The sequence below is a fragment of the Pseudonaja textilis genome, chromosome 3, assembly GCF_049901715.1.
Source record: "Pseudonaja textilis isolate UNSWEBS1 chromosome 3, rPseTex1.2, whole genome shotgun sequence".
Taxonomy (NCBI): Eukaryota; Metazoa; Chordata; class Lepidosauria; order Squamata; family Elapidae; genus Pseudonaja; species Pseudonaja textilis.
Window position 1 is genome coordinate 23,695,286 of NC_141992.1, and position 17,457 is coordinate 23,712,742.

The following is a 17,457-nucleotide window of genomic DNA, read 5'->3' on the forward strand; positions in this document are numbered from 1 at the left end:
TTGACCAGTCCTCACACAACCATTGCAGTGTCCTCACAGTCATGTGTTCAAAGTTCAAGTGCATTTATTTACAATGGTTGTGTGGTCTGGTGTCATGACTTCAAGGGGATTCTGACCAGCAAAATCAATGAGGGAAAGCCATGTAACAAATGCAACAGAAAAAGGTTGCAAAATGAGGCACAACTCACTTAATGACCTCATTGCTCAGGGGTACATTTGGGTTGTGATTGTAAGACAAGGACTACCTACACCCAGATTGTAACTGTTGTTTGAAGAGCTGAGGTTTGTGATGAGGTTTATGCAGGGTGTCGTGATTCACACAACTCTCCAGTTTGAAGTGAAGGTATCAGAATACCGATGATGAACAATCCCTCAGTCCCCCCACCAGCCCTCAAGTTTCTTTACTCTTATTTGCTCTGAGACTTGTTTTTCAGGCTTTTTTTAAAGGACAAATCTAATCTCACTGATCTCTCACATTTCCAGCAGAGCTAATAACACAGTGGTGATGTTGACACATAATCCTACCAGAAAGCAAGTCTTTTGGCAACTGGCCAAGGGAGACAGAGAAAGGTAATTCAATTTCATTGCAACCATACCTACCTAAGACTAGTATCATCACTTCATAGTAGGGCTATCAGATCTGGGCTGCAAAATTCCAGAAAACTACTAAATGGCCTCAGACAAATATAGAAACGTCATATTCTTTGCTTTCATCAAGCAGTTATTTGTAGCTCAAAGTACCCATTGAGTGTTCTACATTGCAGCAAATTTTCCCTTTGTATCCCTTTAGAGAGATGAATATTAAAACTTCTTTAGTAAATTAAGAATGAAATATAATGGAGAGTCTAAGATAGAACACAATGGGCTTAGAAGTATGCATAAAAGACAATGTAGATCAGGGGTGTCAAACTCAAGGCCCATGGGTTGGATCCGGCCTGTGATGAGGCTGAATCCGGCCCATGTGGCAATCCTGGAAACTGTAAGGGTCCAGCCCACGTCACTTTGCCCCAGCCTACCCCATCCTGGTGGGCCAGGCACGCACACAGGCCCAGGTCTCTGTCACTGTGTGCAGAGCAACTAAAGTAGTCTGTGGGACTACAGTAAGAAAAATAGTTCAGACCTTCCAACTTTGTGAGATCTTTCTTTTCATGAGAAGTTGAAAGGTTTGAACTTTTTTTTTTTTTTTACTGTAGTCCCACAGACTACTTTAGTTGCTTAGCATATGAAGGCGATGAAAGGAGCTGGAAAGGTTAGTGAAGGGATGTGGTGGTGGGGGTGAGGGTTTGGCCTGGCTGGCCTGGCTGAAGGGGCGGGGCAGGGTGAATGGGGCAGCTCTGTACCCTCTGAATTGCTTTATCTTCCACTCACTCACCCTGCCTCACATCGTTCTTTGTTCTTAGCCACTTCTCTTTGCTCACTGCCGTAACCTAGCAGAAGGCTGAGCAACGCACTGGTGCAAAGGCCACAAAGCGAGGCAGTGGGGAGTGGAATGTGAAGCAAGGCAGAGGGCTGCAGAGATGCCCCCCATGCCAGCTTACCTGAGTGCCCCACCAGCCAGGCACTGAAGCGCCAGAGCAAGACAAAGAAAGAGAGAGAAAGAAGAGAGGGGCTCTCCAACTCTGTGTGTATGTGTGTGTGTATGAGAGAGAGAGCACACAATCCCTGCTTAAGTTGGGGCATTCAAGCTGCTAGCAGGGGGTGGGGAGGAGATACCTGAGCAGCCATTTTTCTCCTCATCCTCCCCATTCAAGCAGCAGTAGGCTCAGCAGGACAGCAGGGCCTCTCATTTCTCCCCCAGCGTGGCAAGTTCAAGCTGCTGGCAGCAGCATCCATCTAAGCAGCCATGATTGCCTCTGTCTTAATATTTTATTCAAGACAATTTAAATACAGGTAGTCTTCAGCTTATGACCACAGTTGGAACGGGAATTTCTACTGCTAAGCAGGATGTTTGTTAAATGAATTGTATCCAATTTTACAAACTTTATTGTAACAATTGTTAAGTGAATTATTGCAGTTGTTTCCACTACAGGGAAACTGGCTTCCCCTATTGACTTTGCTCGTTAGAAGTTGGCCATGAAAGTCACAAATGGAAATCACATGACCTCAGAACACTGCAGCCATCATAAATATATGTCGGTTGCCAAGTGCCCAAATTTTGATCATGTGACCATGAGGATGTTGTGATGGTTGTATTGGTGAGGACTGGTCATAAATAACCTTTTCAGTATCATTGTAACTTTGAATCAACACTAAACAAATGGCTGTAAGACAAGAGCTACCTGTACAGCATAAATACGGTAAAATACCTTTATGGAGATCTACCAAACTAGTGGCTGGCTTATATAAGTTTCTCAGCAGTAAATGTCCCACAATAAAGCAAAATTCCATACATAGTCTCTGTCAGACATGTTCTGCTAGGTTTTCTTAAAGGTAATTAAAATGGTTTAGTGTCAAATCCATCATGCCTTGAATGACTGATGTTGATTTCCAAGAAAGATCAGTTACAGTACAACAACTGTGTTTTTTTTTCTTTTCTTGATCCCCTTCTTATTTCCTGTAAAATATGGAAGATTTCTGCAAGTCAATTGGAAGAACTAGGAAAGAAAGGAAAGAACTAGTTCATTCAATAGTGACCAGGCAAAAAATAGGCTGGTCTCATAAACTACAAAATTATATTAACAGCATGGAAGCTATTATTTAAATATGATTTATAGAAAGAACAAACTCTCAACAATAGTTTCAAGAGTTGCATACTTTTGCAGCATAATTTTATAGCAAGGAATGGGACGTTAAATCAATGCACAGGATTACTAGTCCTGGGAACATGCTGAGAGGGATTGCCACTCTCTTAGAAGGCCACATTAAGTCCTAAAAAAGATTTCAAACAGCGAGATACAGTCTAGGGCCCAATGAGTAAACTAAGGAAGGCAGTTCTAATGATCTTCAGACAATGGAGATAACAATACCAACAACTGATCCCACTGACTTTCTCTCTTAAAAAGTATTGCACTCTTTGCAGGCTTGAAGGGAAAACCAGGCAAAACCTGCTCTTTGAAAGTGAATATGTACATTTAAATAGTTAGACATAAATTAAATGTGTCTGACAAGAAATACGAACAAAGAACTTCCATACAAATATATTTTAAGTGATTTCCCCACCAATATCTGGACATTTAACAACTTTGTGTTTATGATGGATGAGGAGAAACTATTCACACAAACGCAAAATATATCTTTGTATATGAGCGATGTTCTAAGATAAACCTCACATACTTTTAACTAGAAATAGAACTGTTAGAATTGGCCTCTTTCTCTCTCATCCTGTTTTGCACAAACGAATCCATAATCTCTTGGTAGGCCCTTGACATCATGCATCAATGATCTAACCTTGGGCAATCGGCAATAAAGCCCAAAGTTGCTTTTAATGAAGCAAATCATAAGTGGTAGGAAGAAAAAAAAGAGAGGAATTGATTGGAAGTGCCTGGTGTTGTACTGATACATAATTGATGAGACTCCTAGAATGGCTTCAATAGCTACTAAATTATTCAGAACAGGCTCATTAGGGAAAGATTTCATTATGGGATAATTTAATTAAATGCTGGACTAAAAGAAGTAGAAACCTTATGGTAGCAAACCCTTGCATTGACACTGATGATTTGAAAACTGAGTTAGAGAGAATCAAGTTTGAAAAGGAAGCCACTGTTCTTTGTAAAGATGGTGTAGGTTTTCAGACTGTTTTCATCGACTTGCAGCTTTGGTTCCATGGAAGCATTACAATTTTTCAGGCTTACATTAGTCAACATTTTATTCAGTCTTTGCTATTTTAAGGATAAAGACTCTAAAGGATACCTATCCGTAAAGAACCAGTTCAAGCCTTGATAAATTGCTTTACATGGCATTCACTCTACTTAGGAAGGGTGACATTAGGCGAATATCTGAATATAGTAAAATGTTAGATGAGAATCTTTCTGAGCACTGTTGGCAGTGTTTTCCCACCCCCCACTTCCTGCACACACTCTTTTCACTCCTATTAATGGCTTTTGCAAGGTAACAAGTGTATCAAACTCATATCTGAAATAATTCATGGATTTGAATGTCTGAGAAAGTCCAAAGCATTGATTATTTTAAAGATGAGTACCATGTACCTTCCTTAAGTGGATAATGACATTTTTCTTATTGTGCTTATGTATATATTTAGAACTAAAAGGATGGAAATAGAAATGGAAATAATGGCAATATTTTCTACTTGCATTCCATGTTGGGGAATATTTTTAGCTGGCACAAAGCAGTGACGCAATAGTAAAAAAATTAATGACGATGAAGCATTCTTTTTTTTTTTTTTGCCTACCTGATATAACGAATGAAAAATATAAATTCTTATCTGCTTTCATATCAAATATGAGAACGATTACGTTTTTCATTAAAAAGCACACTTGAGTGCTAAACAGAATTTGGCAATGTAATACTGTACTGTTAATTATAAGAATTTTATGCTATGTCATTGTTTTACAGAAGAAAATGGCAAAGGTTTTCATAATACCTCATAATCCTTTGGATAAACAAATGCATATCAACAATACTGTGCATTTTTCAAATTTAGTTAGTATTATGAACCTTTAAGCAGAAATGTTTGGTTAGTATTATGAACCTTTAAGCTGATGACCAGCTGTTTCCTCCCAGCAGATATTTTTTCAAGATAAAATAGACAAGGTCAGTACATGCAAATCAGTAAATATTTTTTTTAAAAGTGACAAACCGCATAAAATTAACATTTCTAGGAGGATTCATCAAATATGCTTAAATGTCTTTTAAACTTTTGTATTGAAAAAGCAAAGGTATGTTCAACATTTATGTATTATGTAAATCAAGCCTATTTCATGGGACTCTGTAGGATCACAAGATACTACTTGTGAAATTCCCTTCATATGATTTATGCTATGTTATTTGTATTCATGAATTCAGGTCTTCACAAGTAATAAAAACAAATCAACAAACCAAAACTGTGAAAAAAACAGGTTTAGTGACATAAATTTTACACAATAAAATTAGATGGATGGATTCCTACTCAGCTCACCATACTGAAAAGAATTAAGATGCTTTCAAATAGCTACTTCCGGGTTTGGATTGCACATATCAATGTGGTTCCTCTAAAGCAGGATTGTGTATGTGCTGTTTTTGCACATTGACATGACATAACCACATTCCACTATATAAACATTGTGAACAGTGTTTTAACTATGTTAAATTTAATGGGATTATTTTCAATGTATTACATTTTTTTCTTTCCCATTTGCTCATATTGAAAATGATAATTTGATTATAATTCTTGGAACAGGATTGAAGTTATTCATAGGATTTTGGAGGAAGAACTTGCACATTCCTTCTGGCCTCTGATGGAGCTCTCTTGTTCTTAACACAAACTGTTGGCTATGTATAATGTTTTGTTTTAAATCTACAGGCAGCTTAATTCCTCAAATTTCAGTAGGATTAATCCACAAATTGTTAATTGTCACCATAGCAATTTGGTTTCCAGACAGTGCTTTGAAGCAAATGCAAATCTAGAACCCAAATGCAACACTTGCTCCTGAGTGCATCCTGAGTGCATCAAACAACTTGAAGAGAGTGAAGCACTGGACAACTCTATTTAAATATACATACGTACGTACATACATTGCATGAAAAATGTTTCATCCAACATAACTGGTTCTTATAGAGGATTCTAATTGAGTTGTACTCTTTACAGTTGCTCAGTGATATATAGTGTTAAAAATCACCTATGTGTAAGTTAGACAGCTATATACATTTCTTAAATAAACATATAATAAAAGAAGTGCAGTTAGGATGCCAGTCTGAAGCAGATTTTAAACTAAACTAAACTAAACTAAACTAAACTAAACTAAACTAAACCAAACCAAACTAAACTAAACTAAACTGAGCCTAATCCTAATCCTAATCCTAACCCTAACTCTAACCCTAACCCTAAACCAAACTAAACCTGTTTCTGAAAAGCTAATGTGGGGACTTCTTGTTTAACCAAGGAAATAGACCTTGACATCTGGGAGGAAGGACAGATCTTGTACTATTTGCTTAGATCGCTTTCACTTGATAACATCCATCAATGACGTAGGTCAAGGGCATGAAACTGATCAAATACCAGGATGACTCAAATATTCCCCCATGTAATAGGCATTCTGACAGTTTTTAAACTCTTTTGTTTTGCTCAGCTACTGAATGCTTTTTTCTTTTCCCAATATTGTCTTTTTTGCATGCATATTTTATTTTTTTTCAATGAGAGCATATCCTATATGTTGGGATTTTTTTTAAAGAATGTCTTAAGAAATTTCTTCATTTTCATTCTTTGCTTCTAAAATTTAGTAAATGTCTTTTGGGTTTTCACTATAAGGTGTCCAAATCTGATGTAACAGAAGGCAGAGATTCAAAAGCAAAGAACTGCTTTATTTAAATAGACAACCAGGTTTAAAGAGCTGGAGTAAGGTAAGAAAATGAGGAGGTACTACCTTTACCAGATCTGAAATAAAAAAATTAGGTGCCACTACTTATCATTGGATCATACCCGGACTCCAAACATTTGCAATTTATCCAAAAAGACAGTTTTACTGTCTCTTTAAAAAAAACTTACTACCTTACTTATAAGAGCCAGACCAAAGACTTCTGTTAAAGTTTCATAATTAAAATTTGTGTTGTACAGAAAGATTCTCCTGCATTTTAAATTCACTTTTGGAATTTATTTCAAAGGAGACAGAATTGAATGTGAAATGGAATGTGATGGTTTTGCACTAATTGGCCAAGAGGTAGATGTCATTCATGATACCATCATCCTTGCACTAGCCTACAATCAGCTTGGCTTTTCATGCTTCAATAAAATCTGTAAGAATTTAATCATGAAGTGATTTTTCCCATGGGCTTTTTAAAGGAAAGTGTGAATAGCCAAGGAGACCCAAAGAACAAGGGAAAGCTGTATAACAGAAAACAAACAGCAGTAGTGCCTTCTGCCTTTTCCAACACTAATGAAATCTTATTATAATGAAATTACAAAAAGAAATTAGAAATTCCCCGAAGGAGAACAAAAGCCCATATGAGAAACTGCAAAGCAAATTTTCACACAGCATTAATTAAAATAGACAAACATTGACCTCCAAGATTTCTATTTGTACCTGGGGTGCCTAACTTCACATATTTTGGTGGTGCTTATATGATATTTTAAGCCAACTACATTTTAACCTTCCATTGTTGTTTGAATTTAAAACATGTCCTTAGTGTATTGTCCAATATATTCTGTGAATTTATAAAATCGGGTAGAGAAAATCATGATGCACTTAAGTAACAGACAAATCAATACTACTGACAACAAATTACTTGTATAATCAATGTTAAAAATTTGAAGACTCAATTTTTTAATGGTTCCTAAGAACTGTGAACTATGTCTTTGCTAAACATTGGAAATAAATGTTGAGACTACAATATTAAGTTGAGGCTGTAATGTTTTTATGTTATTCTACTGCGCTAAAAAGAGTTAGAAGTCAATGCTTTTCTTTTTCTCTTCTATTTTACCTGACACTTTCCTTCCTCCTTTTCTCTCCTCGACTTCCCATTACTTTCATTTTTATTTGTATTTTATGCTTTGATAAGTTTAATAAAACTATAATTTTAAACAAACTTGGGAAATAAATATTGTATATAGCCAGGGGTGGGATTCAAATTTTTTAACAACCGGTTCTGTGGGCGTGGCTTAGTTGGTGGACATAGCTTGGTGGTCATGTGACTGGATGGACATGGCTTGGTGGTCATGTTATTGGCTGGGCGTGGCCAACTCAACATCACTCACATCAAGGCATGCATTTCCTCACCTGGCCTCGTGACTGTTGGAATGCTGCAACAGTCGTAAGTGTGAAAAATGGTCATAAGTCACTTTTTTTAGTGCTATTGTAACTTTGAATGGTCACCCCACACAAGCAAAGTACCAGCAAAGGAGAAGAAAAAAACTCCAGAGAAGTTCCAGAGACAGGAAGTCTAGTCCTGCCAAGAATGTAAGAAGGGTTAACGGAGAAGCAGTTTCTGTAAGCAACACCAGAATGTTTCCTTCCTGCCTTCCTTACAGGATTAGGCCAGTAATTTCTTCTAACAACCAGTTCTCCAAACTGCTTAGAATGTTAACAACTGGTTCTAGTGAATAGGTGTGAACTGGTAGAATCCCACCCCTGTACATAGCACATTAGTAAAAACAAAGCAACTCCATTCAAAGCATTAAAGCAGCTGTGTCTTTTGCATAGTTTATGCAGTTCTTTCCAAAGCTGTTCTGTTTTCTCAGTGTGAAGTATTTGCTGAAATAATGCTTTATACAGGAGTATGAGTGAAGTACATACATAAACACAAGGAGCAAGTTTTCAAAGTAGCTATGGAAGCCTTGTAAATGATATGGCCACTTTAATGTTTTAAAAGGAGGTGCTTTGGTCAACCAATGTGCCTCCCTAAGCACATCTTTCAAACACTTTGCATGTACTGCAAACCATCATTTGTTTTATTTATGAAAAGGCTGTTGTCCCATCTTGTACTAAAGTTTTGTGGCTTAAAAAGTAGTGTAAAATCCAATATACAGTATATTTATAATGTTAAACAACAGTCAGAATAGATGCCAGAAATAGACCAAATTACAAAGGTAATCAAAAAGCAAATCCTTACCTGCATGACTGGAAGTAAGCCTCATTATAGTGAATGGAGCTTACTTTTGGGTAGATATATATAGAATTGCATTGTCTCCAAATGCTAGTGGAGAAGACAGTTTTTCCCCCCAGACCTAAGTACCTATGATAATGAAACATAAACTATGAAGTTGATTGCAAAATAAATTGCAAGTTCAATGCCCACCTGAGCAAAAGCTTATTTCAATTGTTTTAGAATAAAAGGCTTTTTGAAGCATCTGGTAAAATCAAGGTCTCTTGTTGGAAATCCTCTTTCTGTTTGGAACTACAATTGTACTTCCTAAGTGATAATATAAATTAGAGATGGAGAAAATGTATTGGCCTACTTAAGACATGGATATGTTCTCAGTTAGAATACTACAGGGAACCTGTGAAATTCTTATTGTTTTGTCTCAGTTGGTTTAGTTCCTTGTCTGCTATGTATGTTGCTTTTATATTGTTTTTAAATAGTGCTGATTCTTGCAAAATCACCAATAGTTTTGAGATTTGGGGCTTTATTAATATATTAATAATTGCAGCAAGTATTTTTAAGTTAATGCATGAAATAATTATTAATTGGGGTGGTGCATTGGCTCAGTGGTTAAATGCTGGGCTGGTCAGGTGGAAACCTGAGCATGTGACAGGATGAGCTCCCATCCTTACCCCAGCTCTTGCCATCCTAGCAGTTTGAAACCGTACAAATGAAAGTAGATAAATAGGTACCACTTTGGTGAGCAGGTAACAGCACTCTGTGATGGCCACATGACCATGGAAATGTCTTCGGACAGCCCTGGCTCAATGGCCTTGAAACAGAGATGAGCTGCAAAGACTAGCAGAGTAAAATCTGAAGGGACTCCTTTATCTTTTACCTTAATAATAAATTCCTCTTTAGTTTGGGGGGTCTGAAGGATACTATCTAGAATGTGATGGCACCATCATGTTATGTTACCTAAAACTCTTTGCATGTTGGTATTTTTGTCTGATACAAACTGCATCTGGGATACTGTATTCAGCCTCTTTCAAGATAGGCTTATGTGCAGTAACTATTAATCTACCAAGCCAAATGCAGGTCCTGTTCATGGACAACAGACCATAGTTTATTTCTTCTGCTCCCAGTACCTGGCAAGTATCTTGACAAGCTACAATTCAAGTCTGGTAGACTGCATTTAGCTTGTTGTTAGGTCGTAAATTGTGTGGGTCTTGCCTGAAGCTTTAAAGAGTAAGACGTAATTGGATATCACTTTGGGAAGTTGAAAGTTGACAATGCAAACAAGAAGATAGAACCAAGGAGTCAATAAACATATAATTTCTATTCTTCCTGCACATAAACTGAACTGGCAGGGGTGTGACATTCCTAGCATTTTAACCCAGGAAAAAGCCTAATCCCTGTTTAATGGTCTTTGAATGGAAGTGGTCAGCAGTTTGGTAAATGTTTAAGTGACAGATTGATAGACACCGAGCTAACACTTTAATCCTGCCTGCAGGCCATTGGACCAGCAAAGAGCTTCTCTTTTACACTCCAAAGTTTGGGGTGGAAGGCAGGGGGGATTTATTTCCAAATCAACCTAAAGTGAGAAGGGAAAGCCAAAAGAAGAACAAAATCAGCCGTGGATATTTACAGGCACAAACAAACAGACTTTTAAATATATTATCTGCTATATCTAGCTCCCCCCCCCCAAATTACCTTTTACAAAGGACCTTAATTCTTAATCCTTTTGACCCTATTTCACTTATCTATTTAAATAACTTTGTCTACCAATTTTATCTGTTACTGCAGTTGTCCTGATTGATTCTATACAATATTTCCATTTCTTTAATTAAATACATAACTAAATAACACCAGTCAACCAGTCACTGCAGCATTTGCTTCTTCTTTGAGCTAGAAATGTTGCAAAACATATCCATAGAATTTAATCTGTTAATGTTACCCTTTCAAATAAGTCCTGCTTCTTTATTTTAAAATAGAGGTGGAGAGGTTTTTGATAGCCAGGAACTGCAATCAGTTGGGATTTATGAATTGATAAGTGGGTGGAGCCCAATGTGCATTTGGGTGGGATTTGAAGGAAAATTATGGATTTGGACATATGGGTAGAGATAGGACCACTTATAGAATTTTGGATAGGTTCTATTGCCAGGGATCTATGGAGAGATGGTCCAATATTGTAAAACCTACTTTATATGTCAGTTGGCAAAGTCAAAAGGGGAACATAACAAAATTCCTTTGAAAAGAATACCTTTAATCTCTATCCCTTTTCTAAAGTATCTATGGATGTTGTAAGCCTGGTGTGTCAAACTGGATTTCTGTAGTTCTCCTCTGTGGGCTGGCAGGTGGGGGAGGAGACAGCAAGGATGCTCCTGCCAGCCAAAATGGGGCATGGGGGGCCTTGCACGGGGCCCTCCCGTGCCATATTATGGCTGAAGAGGCACTGCGGGCCAGTCATTTGCTATTTCCAGGCCGGCCCTGTGGGCCAGATTTAAGCACCCTGGGGTGGATCTGGCCCATGGGACTTGAGTTTGAACTCCTGCTGTAAGCCCTTTGCCACAATGTAGTAAAGGCAGAAAATATCTTCTGGTTAACATAATAACAGACTTGGAAGAGTCCAACCCTCTGCTCAAACAGGAGGCTCTGTATCATTTCAGATAAGTGGATGGCTGTGACTGTGTCATTCGGTATGTTGAAGCAGTTCCATTAAGGAATGTGACTACCAGTGGTGGGATTCAAATTTTTTTACTATGGGTTCTGTGGGTGTGGCTTGGTGGATGTGGCATGGCTTGGTGGGCGTGGCAGGGGAAGGATACTGCAAAATTTCCATTCCCACCCCACTCCTGGGGGGAGATTACTACAAAATCCCATTCCCTCTCCACCCCACTAACCTGCTTTCCAGCTCCATTCTCCTGTGCAGGGCAACAAAAGAAGACCCAGCCGATCAGCTGGGACTTGGGAGGCAAAGAATAGGTGGGGGCAGGGCCAGTCAGTGGTGATATTCTGAACTACTCAAAATTTCCACTACCGGTTCTCCGAACTACTCAAAATTTCTGCTACCGGTTCTCCAGAACTGGTCAGAACCTGCTGAATACCATCTCTGGTGACTACCCAAAGAATAGCAGAGGAGCTGATCAAAATTGGTTAATGATCTTATTTTATATATGTTTTGTATTTATATACACTTATTTTGTTCCACAGTAGGCAATGCAGGTCCCATGGATAACAAAGCATTAATATTTATAAATAGCATCAAAAGATATTCTAAATTAAATAAAAACTGCTGTAAACCACTTGTTGGAAAATAAGAGATATCCATAGTAACTAAAATTAATAAAGAAAAACATGAATGTTAGCAACAGAAAATACAAAATCCAGGGGGACAGGTAACTGCTATATAGGTGTGCTAATGGTAAGTCTTCTTGAATCAAGCTTACTTTTGGTTCATGTACTTTCCTTAACAATAGCAATAGAAGCTATGATTACAATAGTACAGACATACACTCTTGTTATAGTTGGAAAAAGGAAAAGAACTTAAGTAGACAATCTAAATTTTTGCACTAGCAAAAGAAGTATGATAGTTTTTTGAATATATGCATCAGATTTTGGTCATATTTCTCCCTGTTGAAACTGGAAAAAAATTTTGTCAGCATATTTCTGCTGGAAAATACGTGTGTATGTTTAAAATACCTTACTCATTGGGAAATATTTTTTTTAGAAAAGAGTTTCTGCTAATGATTGACAGCTGTACTCAAACCATGAGGATTATAAGGGATCAGAGGGGATTTTCTCATTTATTTTCATTAACCCTTAAGTTAACACTTCCCATTTACTTCTGAATTCTACTTTAGTCTTCCCAATGTCCTTTAAATTTGTTGTCACATTCAGATTTGTGTGTGAGAGAGAACAAAAGCGTGCATACAGTATATATATGTATGATTATTATTTTCTTTTAATCTACATAGAAAAAAATAAGTAGCAGTGCAACCCTATCCTTGAAATTTTTATTTACTTATTAATCAAATGTATATAGCTGCCCATTTTGTGATAAGTGGTTCTGGGCAGTGTGCAATATTGAATGAGGATAGGATATAAAAGTCCCCACCTGAATTTTCCAACATCTAAATAGGCCTCTGATGATTAACAGTCAAGGGATAAAATTAAAATATTATAAAATAAAAAGAATTACTCTCATTTGTACCGTCCATAGGGATGGTTCATTGTTGAATGTGCCATCTGGCAAATGTAATTTAAGTAAGAAAAAGATTTTCCAGATATGATACCATGCTCACATTGCCTTCCCTGCAATCAGCTCATGACTTTTAGAATGTAGTTAAATCTATCTAAAAGCCAGTAAGTCATGTTGATTTGTGGGAAACAGATGGCAGCACTGTAATCTTTCTTCTTCAGAAAAGACTTGCTCAAAATTAGACATTTCAAGATAGACAGTCAAGGAGATAAAATCACAAAATCTACTTTTCCAGAGGGCGTGTTGCTGTACAAAACAAAAACTGGGGGGGGGGGGCATATATATTTAAATAATAACTCTAAAAGCAGAGTATGCAAAGAAGCAGGAGAAACGGCCTACCATACAGTATACTCAGCTCATGCAAACATTTGCACAAACTGATTAAAAACAGCAACATAACATAGTCATCAAAATTATTCACTGGAACATCTGTAAATATTACCATGTGCCAATAATGAAAAATTGGGTGGGAACATCTACTTGGAAAAGTAGATGAGGATGAGCAGATTGCAATATAGCATTATTTCCAAATACAACTGATCAAGCCTTGGCTCATAACACACCAGATTTAACTGTGTTTGAAAAAGAAGAAAGTGTGGATAATTCCTGTAGCAATGCCAGGGGATAGTAAAATAGAAGAGAAAGAATTGGGGAAGATCACAAAGTAACAGTTGAAAGATTATGACATAAACTGGCTTTGGTGGTCCCAGTGGTTATTAGCATAGTGGTGCAGTATCAAAACAATCTTGGACAGCACTTAAAAAATCTACATGTTGATAAAATTTTCATTTGTTAATTACAAAAGGCCATGCTGCTTGGATCTGCAAATATACTATACTGATATGACATCCTTGGTTCTTGGGAAGAACTTGATGTGCATGAAGGCCAACACCAGCTAAAGAACCGGCAGTTGTGAGCTCACATCATTGTGTATGTAATACTTATTTCTTCAGCTCCACTTGCACCTGTGCCCACCTATCCTTGCCCAACCACTTACACTACCCCCACTTTAGCAATGGTGTCTACTCTCATAGATGAAGGTATTATTGATGAACACAGAGTGATGAATGAAAAAACTTTTGCACCTTGTCTTCCTGCAAATGGTGGCTTTAGACTGATGCCCATATCTCAAAGCTCTTCCTGCAAGATGCATCAGGGCTCCCCTCTAGGTCAGACTGTTCCTTATTTGGCAAGTCAACCAATTATGCGACACATTTCAGAGACATCTGGACTGCAGCATTAGTTGCTCTTTGGGATGTTTTGACTGGAGCTCTTCAGTAGGATTTATTGTACTTTATAGTTTTTTATTTGCCAATCAAACTCCACCTTTAACTCAGAATTGGTGCTTCAATCTCTTCCAAATAAAAGGAACACAAAAGAGACCTCCTCTGACCCCCGTCCATTACTCAAAGACTTAAAGCTCTGAAAGCCAAAGAAAAATTGCTTGTTCATAGGGAGAAGTCTTAGAGAAGGTTAAAATTAACAGAACCAGCTAATGTGAGATGGTCAAGAATGGGTAGATTTGGGGCCGATCAACCGAGTACTTGGTTTTCCAGAGCAGCGACTAAGGCATGGCTATGGAAGAGATGGTGCTGGCAGAATTTGTGAATAAAACAAGATGGCTGAAGAGACTGGAGATGAAAAGAAACTGGTTGCCAAGTTTGAGCTGGAGAGAAAGACTCAACTCCGCTTTGAAGTTGAGGCTTCACAAACTGTCCTGCTGGAACTTATGACAGGCATTGCTGAAATCTTTGGAACTGAGTTGACACGAAACAAGAAATTCGCCTTTGATGCTGGTGCTAAAGTTGCTGAATTTACCTGACATGGTTGTTCTGTGCAACTAACTGGCCGGAGTGAAGTAGCCTATGTCTTCAGAGATACACCCATTCTTCTCTACCTCAACACCCACACAACTCTGGAGCAGATGCGGTTGCAGGCTGAACATGAAGATGAGCGGGGACCTTGGGTAATGGTGGTGGGCCCCACAGATGTAGGCAAGTCAACGGTCTGCCACCTGCTGTTGAATTATGCTGTGCGTCTTGGATGCTGACCCACATTTGTGGAACTGGATGTAGGCCAGGGCTCAGTTTCAATCCCAGGGACTATGGGAGCACTCTATATTGAGTGACCTGCAGATGTTGAAGAGGGATTCTCTGTTCAAGCCCCATAGTTTACATTTTGGGTCCTCCACACCTGGCACAAACATCAAACTCTATAACAAAATCACCTCTCACTTGGCTGATGTGTGTAATCAATGTTGTGAAGTGAACTGTAGAGCTTCAATCAGTGGTTGTATCATCAATACTTGTGGCTAGGTGAAGGGATCTGGATATCAGGCACTTGTACATGTTGCTTCTGCTTTTGAAGTTGATGTTGCTGTAGTGTTGGATCAAGAACGCCTCTACAATGAGATCTGCCTCACTTTGTTCAAACTGTGCTACTTCCCAAATCAGATGGAGTAGTAGAGCACTCTAAAGATTTCTGGTGGGAGATTCATGATGACCGCATATGTGAATACTACTATGGCTTCTGAGGATGTTTCTATCTACATGCTTTTGATGTCAAGTTCTCTGATGTTAAGATATATAAAGTGGGAGCTCCCACTATCCCTGACTCATGTCTGCCTCTGGGCATCCCACAGGAAGACAATCAACAAGCTAGTCCTAGTTACACCTGGCCATGACATGGTTCATCATCTATTAAATGTTAGTACTGCTGATGGCACTGATGAGAGCATCTCTGAGACCACTATGGCTGGTTTCATTGTGGTAACTGGAACGCCAAGTGTTCACAGTGCTTTCACCAGCACCACGCCCATTGCCAAAGAATTTCCTGCTCATCATGGACATTTGTTTCATGGATCTCAAATAGTGTCCAGACTGGAAAAGCGCCACCAAGTTCCCAGTAGCTCTTTTACAAATAAAATTACAATTTTAAATTGAATAATTGCCCCCCAAAAGAGGCATAAGTAATGAGTACAGTAGAAGTTGAGTTATTTGAAAGGGGGAAAATCAGTTCTATATTTTTTTATCAGTCATTAGATAGAATTCTCAAACATGAATTTGAGAAGATTCATAGATTTTGGCTCATGAATAACTATAATAGAGTTGCGGACTAGCAAATTGTTTAGTTTGCCTTTTTCCTTGAGCCTCTTTTTCTGAAACTGGGATTCAACTGACTGAGCACCTAGAATGCCAAGTCCCCTATTTCTTTCCTGCCCAGACAACTAGACAGCCACTTGTCTGAAATGGTATTGGGTCTGCTGTAATGGAATGCATGGAAGAAAATGATTCATATTTATAAGGAAAAAAAACTGAACTTCACTGAGATTTTTGTAACCCTTCCCCCCAGAGTCTACTGGTGTTGGGTGGCCAATAAATATAAATAAACTAGTTCCTCAAAACTGTATCCAAGTCTCATTTGTTGTTTTTCAGGAGAAGACCTGAACCTACAATTTAGCATTCCAAATTCAGAGAATTATGATTAAAAGGATTGATCATCTAATATACTATGAATCAGAGGTGGTATTCAAGAGATTCTGACCAGTTCTGGAGAACTGGTAGCAGAAATTTTGAGTAGTTTGGAGAACCGGCAAATACCATCTCTGACTGGCTCCACCACCATTCTCTCCCTCCCGAGTTCCAGCTGATCGGCTGGGTCTTCTTTTGTTGCCCTGCACAGGAGAACGGAGCTGGAAATCAGATTAGTGGGGTAGAGAGGGAAGGGGGATTTTACAGTAACCTTCCCCCAAGAGTGGGGTAGGAATGGAGATTTTACAGTATCCTTCTCCTGCCACGCCCACCATGTCATGCCCACCAAGCCACGGCCACAGAACCGGTAGTAAAAAAATTTTAATCCCACCACTTCTTATGAATATATAAAGCAGATTAAAATATGTCTATGCCATTGCATTGTTAAAATTACTTCTGCCTTACTGCCTTTAAGGAAGTGAGGCTCATATGTCCCTGCCCAGAAGCCAAATATATGCTGAGGATACATATTATAGTTTCATCTTTGGTTTATTTGCCATATGATGTTTTTAGTTTTCAAAGATCTAGAATTGTAGAATGTCCGGGGTACCCAAATATGGACAGCCAGGAAATACTTTCATGGAATTGATAAATTGTATGTCAAAATCCAACACTTTCAAGGGACATCTGTAATAATTTGCAGTTTTACCTATATAGTAATATTATTCATAACTCCCTAATTTGTTTCTCATTTCTAATATTAGCTTACATTTGGAATGGGAAGTTCCTCTACCTTAAAAGAATTTAGAGTGATAAGTTCCAGATCTATTTTTTTATACTGTAAATAGATTATTATCCCCTGTATAAAATAATGTTATTTATTGAGCCTACTTTGGTTTTCGGTCCAGGAGTTCTCAAATGTCATCACTAGCACTGAGAACATCTGTTCACAATTGAACTAAATTTTTTTGGGGGGGAAGGCAGCCTAAACTTAAAAGGTCATGTCATATAATTTTATTTCAAATTTATTAAAATTTCAAATTTTAATAATTTGAA

The 17,457-nt window shown here is 38.0% G+C and overlaps 1 pseudogene; it reads left to right on the forward strand.

The window, feature by feature from the left end:
• Window positions 1–14,488: 14,488 nt before the first annotated feature.
• On the forward strand, window positions 14,489–16,094 carry LOC113434238 (polyribonucleotide 5'-hydroxyl-kinase Clp1-like; annotated as a pseudogene).
• Window positions 16,095–17,457: the final 1,363 nt, after the last annotated feature.